This window comes from Cryptomeria japonica, chromosome 5 (genome assembly GCF_030272615.1).
Source record: "Cryptomeria japonica chromosome 5, Sugi_1.0, whole genome shotgun sequence".
In the NCBI taxonomy this organism is placed as follows: domain Eukaryota; kingdom Viridiplantae; phylum Streptophyta; class Pinopsida; order Cupressales; family Cupressaceae; genus Cryptomeria; species Cryptomeria japonica.
Genome location: NC_081409.1, coordinates 90,986,639 through 90,998,668, shown reverse-complemented (window position 1 = coordinate 90,998,668; position 12,030 = coordinate 90,986,639).

Genomic DNA, 12,030 nt, shown 5'->3' with positions numbered 1-12,030 from the left:
AAATTCAAAATGATTTAAACTATAAAGAATTGTCAAAAAGAAAACTGAAGATTTAGTTTAATTCATTTTAATAAAAGATGTAGAATGGATTTGTCAGATTAATGGAAAGTTAACAAATAAGATTTCAACATAATATGGGTGAAATTAATATTAATTAATTCATGGAAAAATAATCTATAAGGAGAAAAATGGATGTCATAAATCAATTCATTTTAAGAAAATGTGTAAAGTAGATTCTTATAATTAGAATTAAGTACTAATTCAATTTTAGTATGAGAAAAGGACAACTAAACTTTTAATAGAATATTGATCAAAATAAATATAAATTATTTGTGGAAAAATGTCTTTATAGAGGAATTGGAAGTCCAATTCATTTTAACAAAGGTGCATAATGGTCCCCTCAATCTTTGAGTAAACTGCTAAACCAATTTCAATAGTAAATATTTATCAAATAAGCTTTCAATTAGAATATTGATTTAAAAAAACACAAAATGACTTAAGAAAGAAAAATTCACACATAAAAAATTTGGAAATCTTACTCAGATTCATTCTAACAAAAAGGTGTCAACGTGGTCCATTAAAACTAGAGAAAGAGACTGAATTATTTTTTATAATGAAAATTTGATAAATAATATCTAAATTAAATATTAATAAAAGTAAATATAAGATGATTTAAAGAAAAAAAATCTGTAAAGAAGAAAAAGAAAGTCTTAATTCAATTTATTTTAACAAAAGATGTAGAATGATCTCTTAAAACTCAACAAAGTGCTGAACCATTTTTATAATAAAAAACTGATAAATAGAATAACAGAATATTAGTAAAAATATATAAAAATAAAAAAAAGAAGAACCCAATTCATTTTGACAAAAAATTTAAAAATAAATAAATCAATAAGATTAAATTATAATATTAAAAAATATTATTTATAAATCATTTTTTCATCAGAAATCTAGAAATCCAAAATGGAAAGTAAATATAAATAATTTATTAATTCATCTATAACATAGAAAAAGGAAATCCGTCAAATTTATTTTAACAAAAGTTGCAGAGTCGTTAGAATAAAGTGCTAAAATTCATTGTTAATTAACCATTCGGATAATGAAATATCGGCAAGTTGTGAGTGTCACCATCATTGCTGTCATTTTGTTGACAGGTCCAGCCTGCAACTTCTTTTAGTCTTAAAATTTTACCAACTAAAGCTTGCAACACAGCTGGCTTGCAACACAATATTTCCGAGTACTTTCCAAGTGGGGCTTACACAATTTGGCTCACAGATACTAGATAGTATTATTGAATTCCTCCAAACTTAAAAAAAGCTTTAAATGATAACAACAATTATTTGAAGCTCTTCATATGACCCAGAGGATCACATCTCAGAAGCTTACCAAGATCAGCATAACCCTCAAGTCATATCCATTTATTACACATTTAACTACGAGTAGAGATAAGTAATTATGTATACATTATGTATCTATACCGTCTCTCTCTCTCTTTTATATATATATACACACTTATTTTCACATGTTATTCTTTGCATTTATATTCTATTTTAGGTTTTTCTATGTTTTTAATTTTATTAAGCAAGCATGTTGGCCACACCTACATATGACACAGAACTAGTTTTGATTGGTATCTCATATGTTAAGGAGTCAACACAAAAGTTTAAATGTGCTATGAAAATTATGACAATTTGATGAAGCTTCTCCTTATCCATCACATACATACCTCAAAACCTTTACCTCCTTCCTTTAACTCAAAAGTCTTTTGTCAATATCTTTGTCAATCTGGACATGACATAGAGATATGTAAGCATCTGAAAAAAAAGAAATTCAAGACCTCATCAACTCTGATTTTATTGTAGTGGATGGTGTGAATGATAATTTATCAATCCTTTACCTTCCCATTCCGCAAATGGTGTTGAGCTTAAGAATGATAGTCATATAACCACTGATGACTTATTTGACCAAAAAAGCATTGTGAATTTGATAGACCAAGAGAAATCTAAGCCTAAACATGAACCTAATATCACCTTTACCTCAAATGATAACATAAATGCACCCGATAGTCCATTAAAAAATATTATGAAAATCAAAGATAAAATCTCACATGGAGTGCTTATTGAGTCAATATGTCTGGTGAATGTGATTATAGAAGTAAACCTTTACACACATGAATTATACCAAGACACAAATGATAAATCCAACATCTTGATCCAGGGTGCATGATGGTTTCACTTGTCATACCGTAGCTTCCATCAACCTTTTCGTTGAAGTTGGTTCTAATTTCTTAAATGTTCATTTTAACATTATCCCTACCTTTGACCAATTTCATATGAATTTGTGTCATCCTTGGCCACATCTATGAAATAAATACCTTACATATAATGCATAAGTGTTTGAAATTTCCCTACAAAGGACAAGTTATAAAATACAACATAATCTTTTCTAGTGCTTAGCTAATCATGAAAACTTTACCCTTCATTAATTTTGACCTCAAAAACCTCAACCACTTAAACATTATCAAGATATCCTATTCATTTCCTATCAAAATTTTAAATCCAATATGATAGTTGACTTATCCTCAAGTAATTATTCAAGATCCACTTTGACTACTACCCTTCAGGATCATTCATCATATACAGATATAGAATGAGCTCTTCCTAGTCCATAGGTAATTAGTAAACAACATCCTAGACTAGGAATCCACCCTACTCCTAATATTCATCATATATGTTGTGATTTCACCTCCACAATCCTACAAAGGACAAAGAGGGAAATGCCTAACACCTTCTATCTCTCAACCTTTAGTTGTTCCTTATACTTCCTCTATTTCTAGAGCAAAGGAAGAAAGGAATCAATTTTGAGTGATCCCCAACCTTCTTCTAATAATATTTTTATTCATAAATGATGAAATCGCATTGTGATATAACTCTAATGAAGACATTGTTGTAATTCTCATGAGCTTTCTTCCAAAAGCGATTCTTCTCCTAAGTAGTCAAATGTTGATTTGATCTCACCTCCTCAACCTTCCTTGTCATCTTCCACACTTGGAGAGGAGCCTTATCTTAGCTAGTCTCGCAAAAATTTGAAGATGTTGATTCCAAATGATTCTTCTTCTCCTCCTCAACCTATGAAATCTCCTATTGCAATCTATTCAGATGGAAATTTCCATGATATAGTTTGAAATTGTTGAAAATGGTAATGATGATCTGTCTTTAATTTTTCCAAAAGCATTAACTCTAGCTCCTAGTGACACACATTTTGATCCATCAATAGAGAATGGTCCATGTTAAGCTCTGCATAAAGCTCAATCTACAATACTATCCATAGCTCCTTTTCAATTTTGTCCACCATCACTAAAAGGTGATGAGAAAGATTGGGAGGTGGATAATTTGCTAGACTAGCTCATTCATGCAAAAGATTCCTTATTTTTTGTGTTGATTGGATGCAGTGTTGTTTCTTGTATGGTGTTGTTTGATGTTTCTTTGTATTTTGTAAGATCTCTTTCAATGAACCTTGGTTTCTTTGTTGGCACAAGGATATAAAAGAGATTGAGCTTGTCATAAAATTCCTTTATTTGCATCTCACCTTTTCAATATATTGTATACATGTGATATTGTAAGCATGCTCTTCTAGTAAATGTTCTTTTGTGATGTCTACTTAGGGATGATCCAAAACATTTATATATTTTTGGTATCTTCCATCTTTACCTAAAAAAACTTTTTGTTCATCTTATGTGCTCTTATTCCATTGTGCTTATAGTTCCACAACATTTGGTAGATGAGGTCAATTAAAATAAAGCATACTTGATATTCATGATTTACATAATGCATATATTGACCCTATATAGTGGATCCCATATGTTCTCTTTAATGTCTTATGACTATTGCCTTAAATTTTCCATTATATTTGAGTAGTGAGCTCTAGGCAGTGTGCCTGAATGCATGTGCATTCCCCATTGTAATATTTTCACATACTACTATAGAGTATCATCTTACTGTGGATAGGTTCCCACTATGGTTTTTCCCTTAACCGGGTTTTCCACATCAAAATATTGGTGTTGTGTGTTGTGTGTTGTGCCTTCAATTTTCTTATCTGTCTTATTACTGTAGTTTATTAGATCTATTTTTGTGGTTAAATTTGCTGATCCGGTGAAGATTGATTCACCCCCTCTCTTAGTCTTCCTTCTCTGTATCGCAACATTCTTGTCTTTTGGATGTATGTAAGCTAAATTAAATTAATTACTCCTAGTAAGGCATCCATATTCACTTTAATATGGGAGAATTAAATTTTTTATGTGTTACACATTGTGCACACACAATGAGGTTGATTTGTCACACACCACGATTTCCTTGGTGCATACTGTAGCACCCATTTTGCAATTGTCTTTGAAAATTATCTAACAAACATTTTTTTTTTTTGTAACCTTCCTTAGCATGAGTAAACTAGCATAAAACACCTTGTTAGACCTATATGACTCTCCCATTTTTAACATAGCTTCTAGCAAGAATCCCTTACTAGTCCTAGATGCCATGCTTATTCTCTTATGGCTCTTAGTAAGTTTCTTATGGATCATTACTAGACCTGTGATGTTGTATCATTTTTCAGTCTTACATGGTACATGTGTATGTGTACATAACCTATGTTGATCATGTTTCTCCCTTTATCTTGATATTTTTTACTAATAAGATCCTAATTCCTGGGGTCTAATGTTGCCTTGTCTCTTATATATCTTGGTGAAACTATTTCTATGCTATCCTATACTTTACTAAGAGTATGAGCATAAGTTCATACTCCCGACAAGGTGGGGGCTAAGTGTAGTATTATAAATCGTCATCCCTTTACAATTCCACATTCATTTTGGGTTCACTTTGGTGGTTGTGCCTCATGCCCCTCATTCATGTCTGATTGTGCTTAGTCAATGGTGATTTATAGAAGCCTAACATAATCCTATACTCACTAACATTGATTTTATCTCAAATATCATGTACTATGGTACCTAGCACCTCAGACCTCTCAGACTATGTCACCTAGCATCATGGTCTATTCAATTTAGGTATAAATTTAAAATCATAATGGTTCAGAATTTAAGAAGCAAAAATTTCTCCCTGATGTCAATCTTCTTCAAAATTTTAACCCAAAAAGTTGTAAGTTATGTATAAATACAAGTCCCTCTCTCATTTGAACATCTCTCTCTTGCATCTTTCAAGTTCATATTTCCTATCATTCCAATTTAGCATTCAATCATGTATTATCAAGGCAATTGAGGAGATATCTAAAGTTAAGAATTCAAGTGTTCAACTTCAACAATCATGATCAATTTGTGTCCTCCTCAATGAATGAAGGAATGCATTAATGTTTATCAAGCAACATCAAGCTTTGTGTGAGGCTTCAAGGAAATGATTTTTATATCAAGGTATCATTTGTTAATTCAATAATTTCATTAAGGTTTCCAGCCTCTACCAAGGGTGTGCTATCTTTAATACATCATTATTTTTATGGAAGTGGTTCAAGATTTACCTTGGTTTTTAGTTAGACAAGCTGCTATTCAACCCAACATTTTCTCTCTAGGTTATAGATTTGGCTACTAAAAGTGAGATAGTTGTGAAAAGTAGACTGAGACACATAATTTCGTATTTTAAATAGGTGAAAATTCTAGGAACACTTTGGTTACCTTCACATTCCAATCCTTTTTGGCTTAATTTTAGAGAGAGTGGTCTACATAACCTCTTTATCCGTAATTCAAAGCATCAGTTGATAAGGAAACCTATAGGATTAAGGAAACTAGCTTCATAGTTTATCATTTACAATCTTAGATTTCAACTATAGGTTTCTCTCTACATCTCATTTATAGATTTATATTTTTGGGTTTTGATTTTTATTTTTGAGTTGACTTCAAGTTATATATCTATTTGTTTATTTTGATTATTGTCTATTTTGCATTTTTTCTCATTACAATCGCATCAAATCAAACAATTGAAAAATTGATCATAGTTCTCACCTCTCCTAGGGGATTTAAGTTGAGCCTAATTAATTTTTCTTGGTGAAATAATATATCGTAAGTAGAAATGGTTCCTAGTTTGTATTTTTAGGGTAAACCCCCATTTCCCTTCCATTTTAGCAAGGAATAAATAGTAGAATACATGCATGAATTTGAAGAAGATATATTTATAAATATCATTGATGTGACTAAATGATATAAAATAGTTCAAATGTTTATGTGAATATTTACTCTTTATTTGTTATGGCCTTCTTCTCCATGCAACCATAATCTTCTATGAAGAATCCAAATATTTCATGTTCTAAAATCCAATTGAGAACTCCTACTTCTTTAATAAAAACATTCAATTTCTAAGAAAGTGGGTTTCTAAATCCATTAGATGCCTCCCCATAGCTTCATGGCTTATATATTTTTAGAGAGACAAGCGTGCCACCATATATTTTTCTTTGTGGCAAAACTTCACAAGAAAATTATTATTAATCTTTCACTGATAGGAATATGTGAGGCACAATGTTTGCTAGTATAGTTGATGAAATAAAATACTCATTTATAAAAATGAGAAATATAATTACAATACATGCCAAATTACATAACCATCAGTAGTAAACTACATAATGATTGAAATTAAGTGGTTGTTAAAACAATGTAAATGTAAATCTATGCTAACATTTGCTAACAAAATTTTTGAAACTTCTAAATAAATTCTCAAACTTCTATGTATTTTAGCATCATCCTTAGTTCTTAGATATGGTCTTCATTAATGTGTTAATTATCTAATAATCTAGGTATACTTCTAGGAATTCATGGATGAAATATTTGGGTGTGTTTGAAATTATCATATTAAGTAGTCTTAATGCATCCTTTAGTCTAGAAGACATTGTATATACATGAAAATTTGCCTTTTATTACAAATGTAGTTTAGATTAATCTTCTTGAGCAATGCATGTCAATTAGGAGAAGTATCTTATGTCATAGATATTCTTTTACGTTTATGGCTATAATATCTCTCCAAGGATCAAAAACCATATGATTATGATTAGAAAGATTCATTAAACATTACTACACCACCTCCTTTGTTGGGTATAGTGATCCATTACATGATCTCACATCATTCCATTTTATCAGCTTGGAGCATGGTTATAGTGTTTCAATCAACAACCTTACACCTCCATTTCTAGTTGTAATATTTTGTTCCAAGATCCTCCTCCATTCTCTCATGTAATCCATATTTTTATTAAATTCTACTCTCAGAACTTTGGATCTCATTACATGGAGCATGAATTGTCCATATCTATTTTGTTTGTACATATTAAATTACTTTACTTGAATGTTGGTTTCTTGTTTCCTTTGACATGCTTGATTCATTGCAATTTTTTTCATTGGTAATTGATTCCTTGTATTAATATAGTATAAATTTGCATTGTCTATTTCTTGCAAGATTAAACAAAATAGTATACTCACATCCTACCCTTAAACCCTAATCCTTCTAATGCCAACCACCAGAAGCTATGTTGGCAACAACAATTAAGGAAAACTAAGGGAGGGGGGGTGTGAACCAGTTTTCACCGAATTAAGCAATTTAAGCACAAATACAAATTTGATCAACTACAGAAAGAATAAAGATAAGCACAATCACAACACACATAACACCAAGATTTTTGACGTGGAAAACCAGGTTAAGGGAAAAACCACAATGGGAACCTACCCACAATAAGATGATACTCTGTAGTAGTGTGTGTAAATATTACAATGGGAATGCACATACATTCAAGCACACTACCTAGAGCTCACTAGTCAAAATATAATGACCCGGAAGGCTACAACCCTCAGGGAATGTTCACTACCTTACAATAACATTTGGACTACAATACGGTTTAGATGAATTGAAAGAATAGCATCTCCAAATGCCTGATGACTATTCCAGTTTAGATGAATTGAAAGAATCGCATCTCCAAATGCCTAATGACAGTTCTGGTTAAGCTCATTTTTCTGTCTTGCAATAATCTCTACTCAATAATTCACACGAAAAGATGAATTCTCTTGTTCGCACATAGACCACTCTTTGATAATGTAGAAACAACTCCCATCAACTTTCGATCTACAAATTTCATGAATATGACAAATATTTATATAAATCATCAACCTTGACTACAAGGACTACCCAACCCTTAAGACCTGATTACAAAATTACATCACACGATACATAAATCAACCAATAGACCAATACAATATCATAGATGAAATAGCACGAACCCAAATCAAATCCTTGAACATGCAACACCATCAGATATCTCACCAAGATCATCTGCAACATGCTACACCACCAAAAATACCGCATAACACAAAGAACATCACCGGACCCATAAGATCTTCAATAACATGAACAATGATCAATGTGGACCACCAAAATAAATAGGACATTATTAGGAAACACCAACAAGAATGTTAGAACCATCCATAATAGCTGCACCAACACCACTTAATCAAATCTCCATTGATCAACACACTGATACTCAAGAACACCTAACAGCAGCAACTGGGATTGGAAAGATTACTTGTGGAGCACCAAATCATGAACCATCTGAATTGAATATACACACTAACATCCCAAACACTCTCCCAAATCCACAACCAAGAATATAATCATACCAGAGCACAACAGATCAAATACAAACTTAACTCTCTCCAATCACCTAAACACCAAAGCATAGGAATATGTTGACATCAATGGTAACAACATTTCCTAGCAGCAGTAATATCCAACAATCTCCCCCTTTGGCATTGATGGAAATATATAAATGTGAAAAACAATCAATGCAAAGAATGAAATGAACACTAGCGATCTCCAATAGTCTCCCACTAAGATCATGCACACGAAGCTTCAAAGATAATGCAATTTTTCACATTCTTCTCTCCCCCTTTGACAACAATGCCAAAGAAAAAATAAAAATCATTATTCTCCCCCCCTTAGGATAAACTATCAAATCTAAACATCTGAATGATACACTGACTACTCTGACTGAGCAGCAATACCAACTAATCAATCTGGATAAGAAGATAAGACCAGGAGGGGCAGAGACCCCTAACTTGTCTCTCAGAAATACAAATGTATCTACAGGAAAAGGCTTAGTAAAGATATTTGCAATCTGATCCTTTGTAGATACATATTCCAATTTGACTTCTTCCTCACTCACTTTCTCCCTCAAGAAATGATACTCAAGTGATATATGATTTGTTTTAGAGTGCAGTACCAGATTCTTGGAAATACTAATGGCACTTGAATTGTCACAGAATATAATAGTAGGCTCATCATACACAACTCTAATGTCCTTTGATATCTGCTTCATCCAAACTACATGACTATAATTGCTAGCAGCAGCAATGTATTCAACTTATGTAGTAGATAGAGATATAGCATCTTGCCTCTTACTGGACCATGAAAACAACTTCTTGCCCAAAAAGAATGCTCCATCGGTAGTTCTCTTTCGTTCATCAATATCACTTGCCAAAATCAACATCAATATAATAACATAACATGAAATCATCATTATTCATATACCATAAACCATAATCAATTGTTCGCTTCAAGTATTTGAAAATCCTCTTCACAACAGTAACATGACTTTCTTTAGGATCAACTTAAAATGTTGCACAAAGACAAACAACATGCATGATATCTGGTCTATGATAGGTGAGATGAAATTATTATTAGAATTGCAGAATCCCAACTTTATCAAATACATGTCCAATCATAGGTATTTGATAAAGTTGGGATTATGTAAAGGTACCTGTCCAATCTAGCGTACCAGGCTCTAGGGGCTTGCTTCAGTCTATACAATGCCTTCTTCAATTTGCATACCATGTCTCCTTCATCTGATAATGAAATCCATATGATTTCTCAATGTAGACTTCCTCTTCCAAATCACCATTTAAAAAAGTTGAGTTAACATCCATCTAATATCCCTTGAAATTCTTATAAGTAGCATATGCAAAAGTAATCTAATAGCTCCAATTCTAGCTACCAGAGAAAAATTCTCCTCATAAGAAATTCCTTCCATTTGAGAACATCGAGATTACATACCAATCTTGATTTGTTTCTAACCACTTCATTGACTTCTTTCAATTTATTTTGGAACACCCATTTTGTACCAATCACATCCTTGTCTTTAGGTCTTGGAAAAAGTTACCATGCATTATTTTTCTCAATCTGATTCAACTCTTCTTCCATATATTTTAGTTTCTCATCTTTACATGCTTTTGCAACATCTTTAGGTTCAATCTTGGAAATCAAAAATATCTCTTCAGCAACAATCCTTCTCCTAGTCATCACTCCTTTATTTTTATCACAACTAATCTGATTTTTTAAATGATTCAATTTTACATGCCTCGGAGTCTTCTGATTATTTTGGTTATCAGCTTCTTGAACTTCTTCACCGGCAGCAATAATATCCTGATTAATTGTCTCTACCGGAGCACTCTTCTTTAAGATCTTAGGCTACATAGGCTTTGAAATAACATCCTGATCATAAAACTCACATCGGCATGCTCTGATCTGCTTTCCATGGCGTTCATCAACCTTCACATTTGCACTCTCCACAATATTCTTCAACCTCTTATTGTAACATTGGTAGGCCTTTCTCTTAGTAGAATAACCCAAGAATATTCCTTCATCACATCTTGCATCAAACTTTCCTATATCCTCATCTCTTTTAATATAACATTTTCTTCCAAAAATTCTAAAATATCAAATTGTAGGAACATGACCAAACCATAACTCATAAGGAGTCTTACTGGAATCACCTTTTATATGCACCTAGTTGAATGTGTATACAACAGTGCTAATAAATTCCCTCTAAAAGGTTTGTGCAATATTTCCTTCAATCATCATAGTCCTAGCAACATCTAAAATAGTTATATTCTTCCTTTCAACAATTTCATTCCATTGAGAAGTCCTAGGAGAAGATAATTGTTTTCTAATTCCATTCTTCTCACAAAATGAATCAAACTCACTGGATGTGAATTCTCCTCTTATGTTAGATCTTAGACACTTCAGCTTCAACCCTATCTTTGTCTCCACCTTAGCTTTGAATATCTTGAATTTCTCCAGTGCTTCTGATTTCTCCCTTAGAAAAGTAACCCACATCATTCTAGAATAGTCATCAATCAACAACATGAAATATATGTCACCCTACATGCTTCTCACTCTTGTAGGACCACACAAGTTAGTATGCACAAGATCCAATAAACCTTTAGATGTATACAAATTACTTTTGAATGAAATTCTTGTTTGATTTACCAACTGACATTCTTTACATACATGATTAGAAGGTTTTACAATTTTAGGCAGATCTCTAACAACTTGAGTAGAACTTATCTTAATCATGTTGTCAAAATTAATATGACACATCATTCTATGCAACAACCAACTTTCATCTATTTGAGCAATCAAACAAATTTTCTCACCAGAATTCAAGTGAAAGATATTACCTTTATTCTTATTCCGTGATGCAATCTCTATATCAGAGGCATTTAGAATCTTGCATTTATCATTCTTGAATTGCAAATCATATCCCTTGTCAACCATCTCTCTAACACTCAAAAGATTGTGCTTTAAACCTTCAACATATAAGATATCATTAGTATTATGATTACCATCAAAGGAAATAGAACCTCTACCACGAAATACACAAGCTTTATCATCTCCAAATCCCACTATACCACCATCATACCTCTCCATATTCACAAATTTTCTTTTATCACCTATCATATGATGTGAACAACCGTTGTCAATTACACATTCATCTTTCATTTCAATCTTAGCCAAAAAAGCTTTCTCCTCAACAATTTATCTTGTAGAATGCACTCGTACTGGATCATCTTCCTTGATAGCAATAAAGACTTTTGAATTCCCATTCTCAGACTCTTCATCTATCACACCTTCATCAACAAAATAATAACATCTCTTCTGATATATGTACTTTAGGTTAGGCTTATAGGGCTTATCATACTTATCATGCTTCTCGTATCTA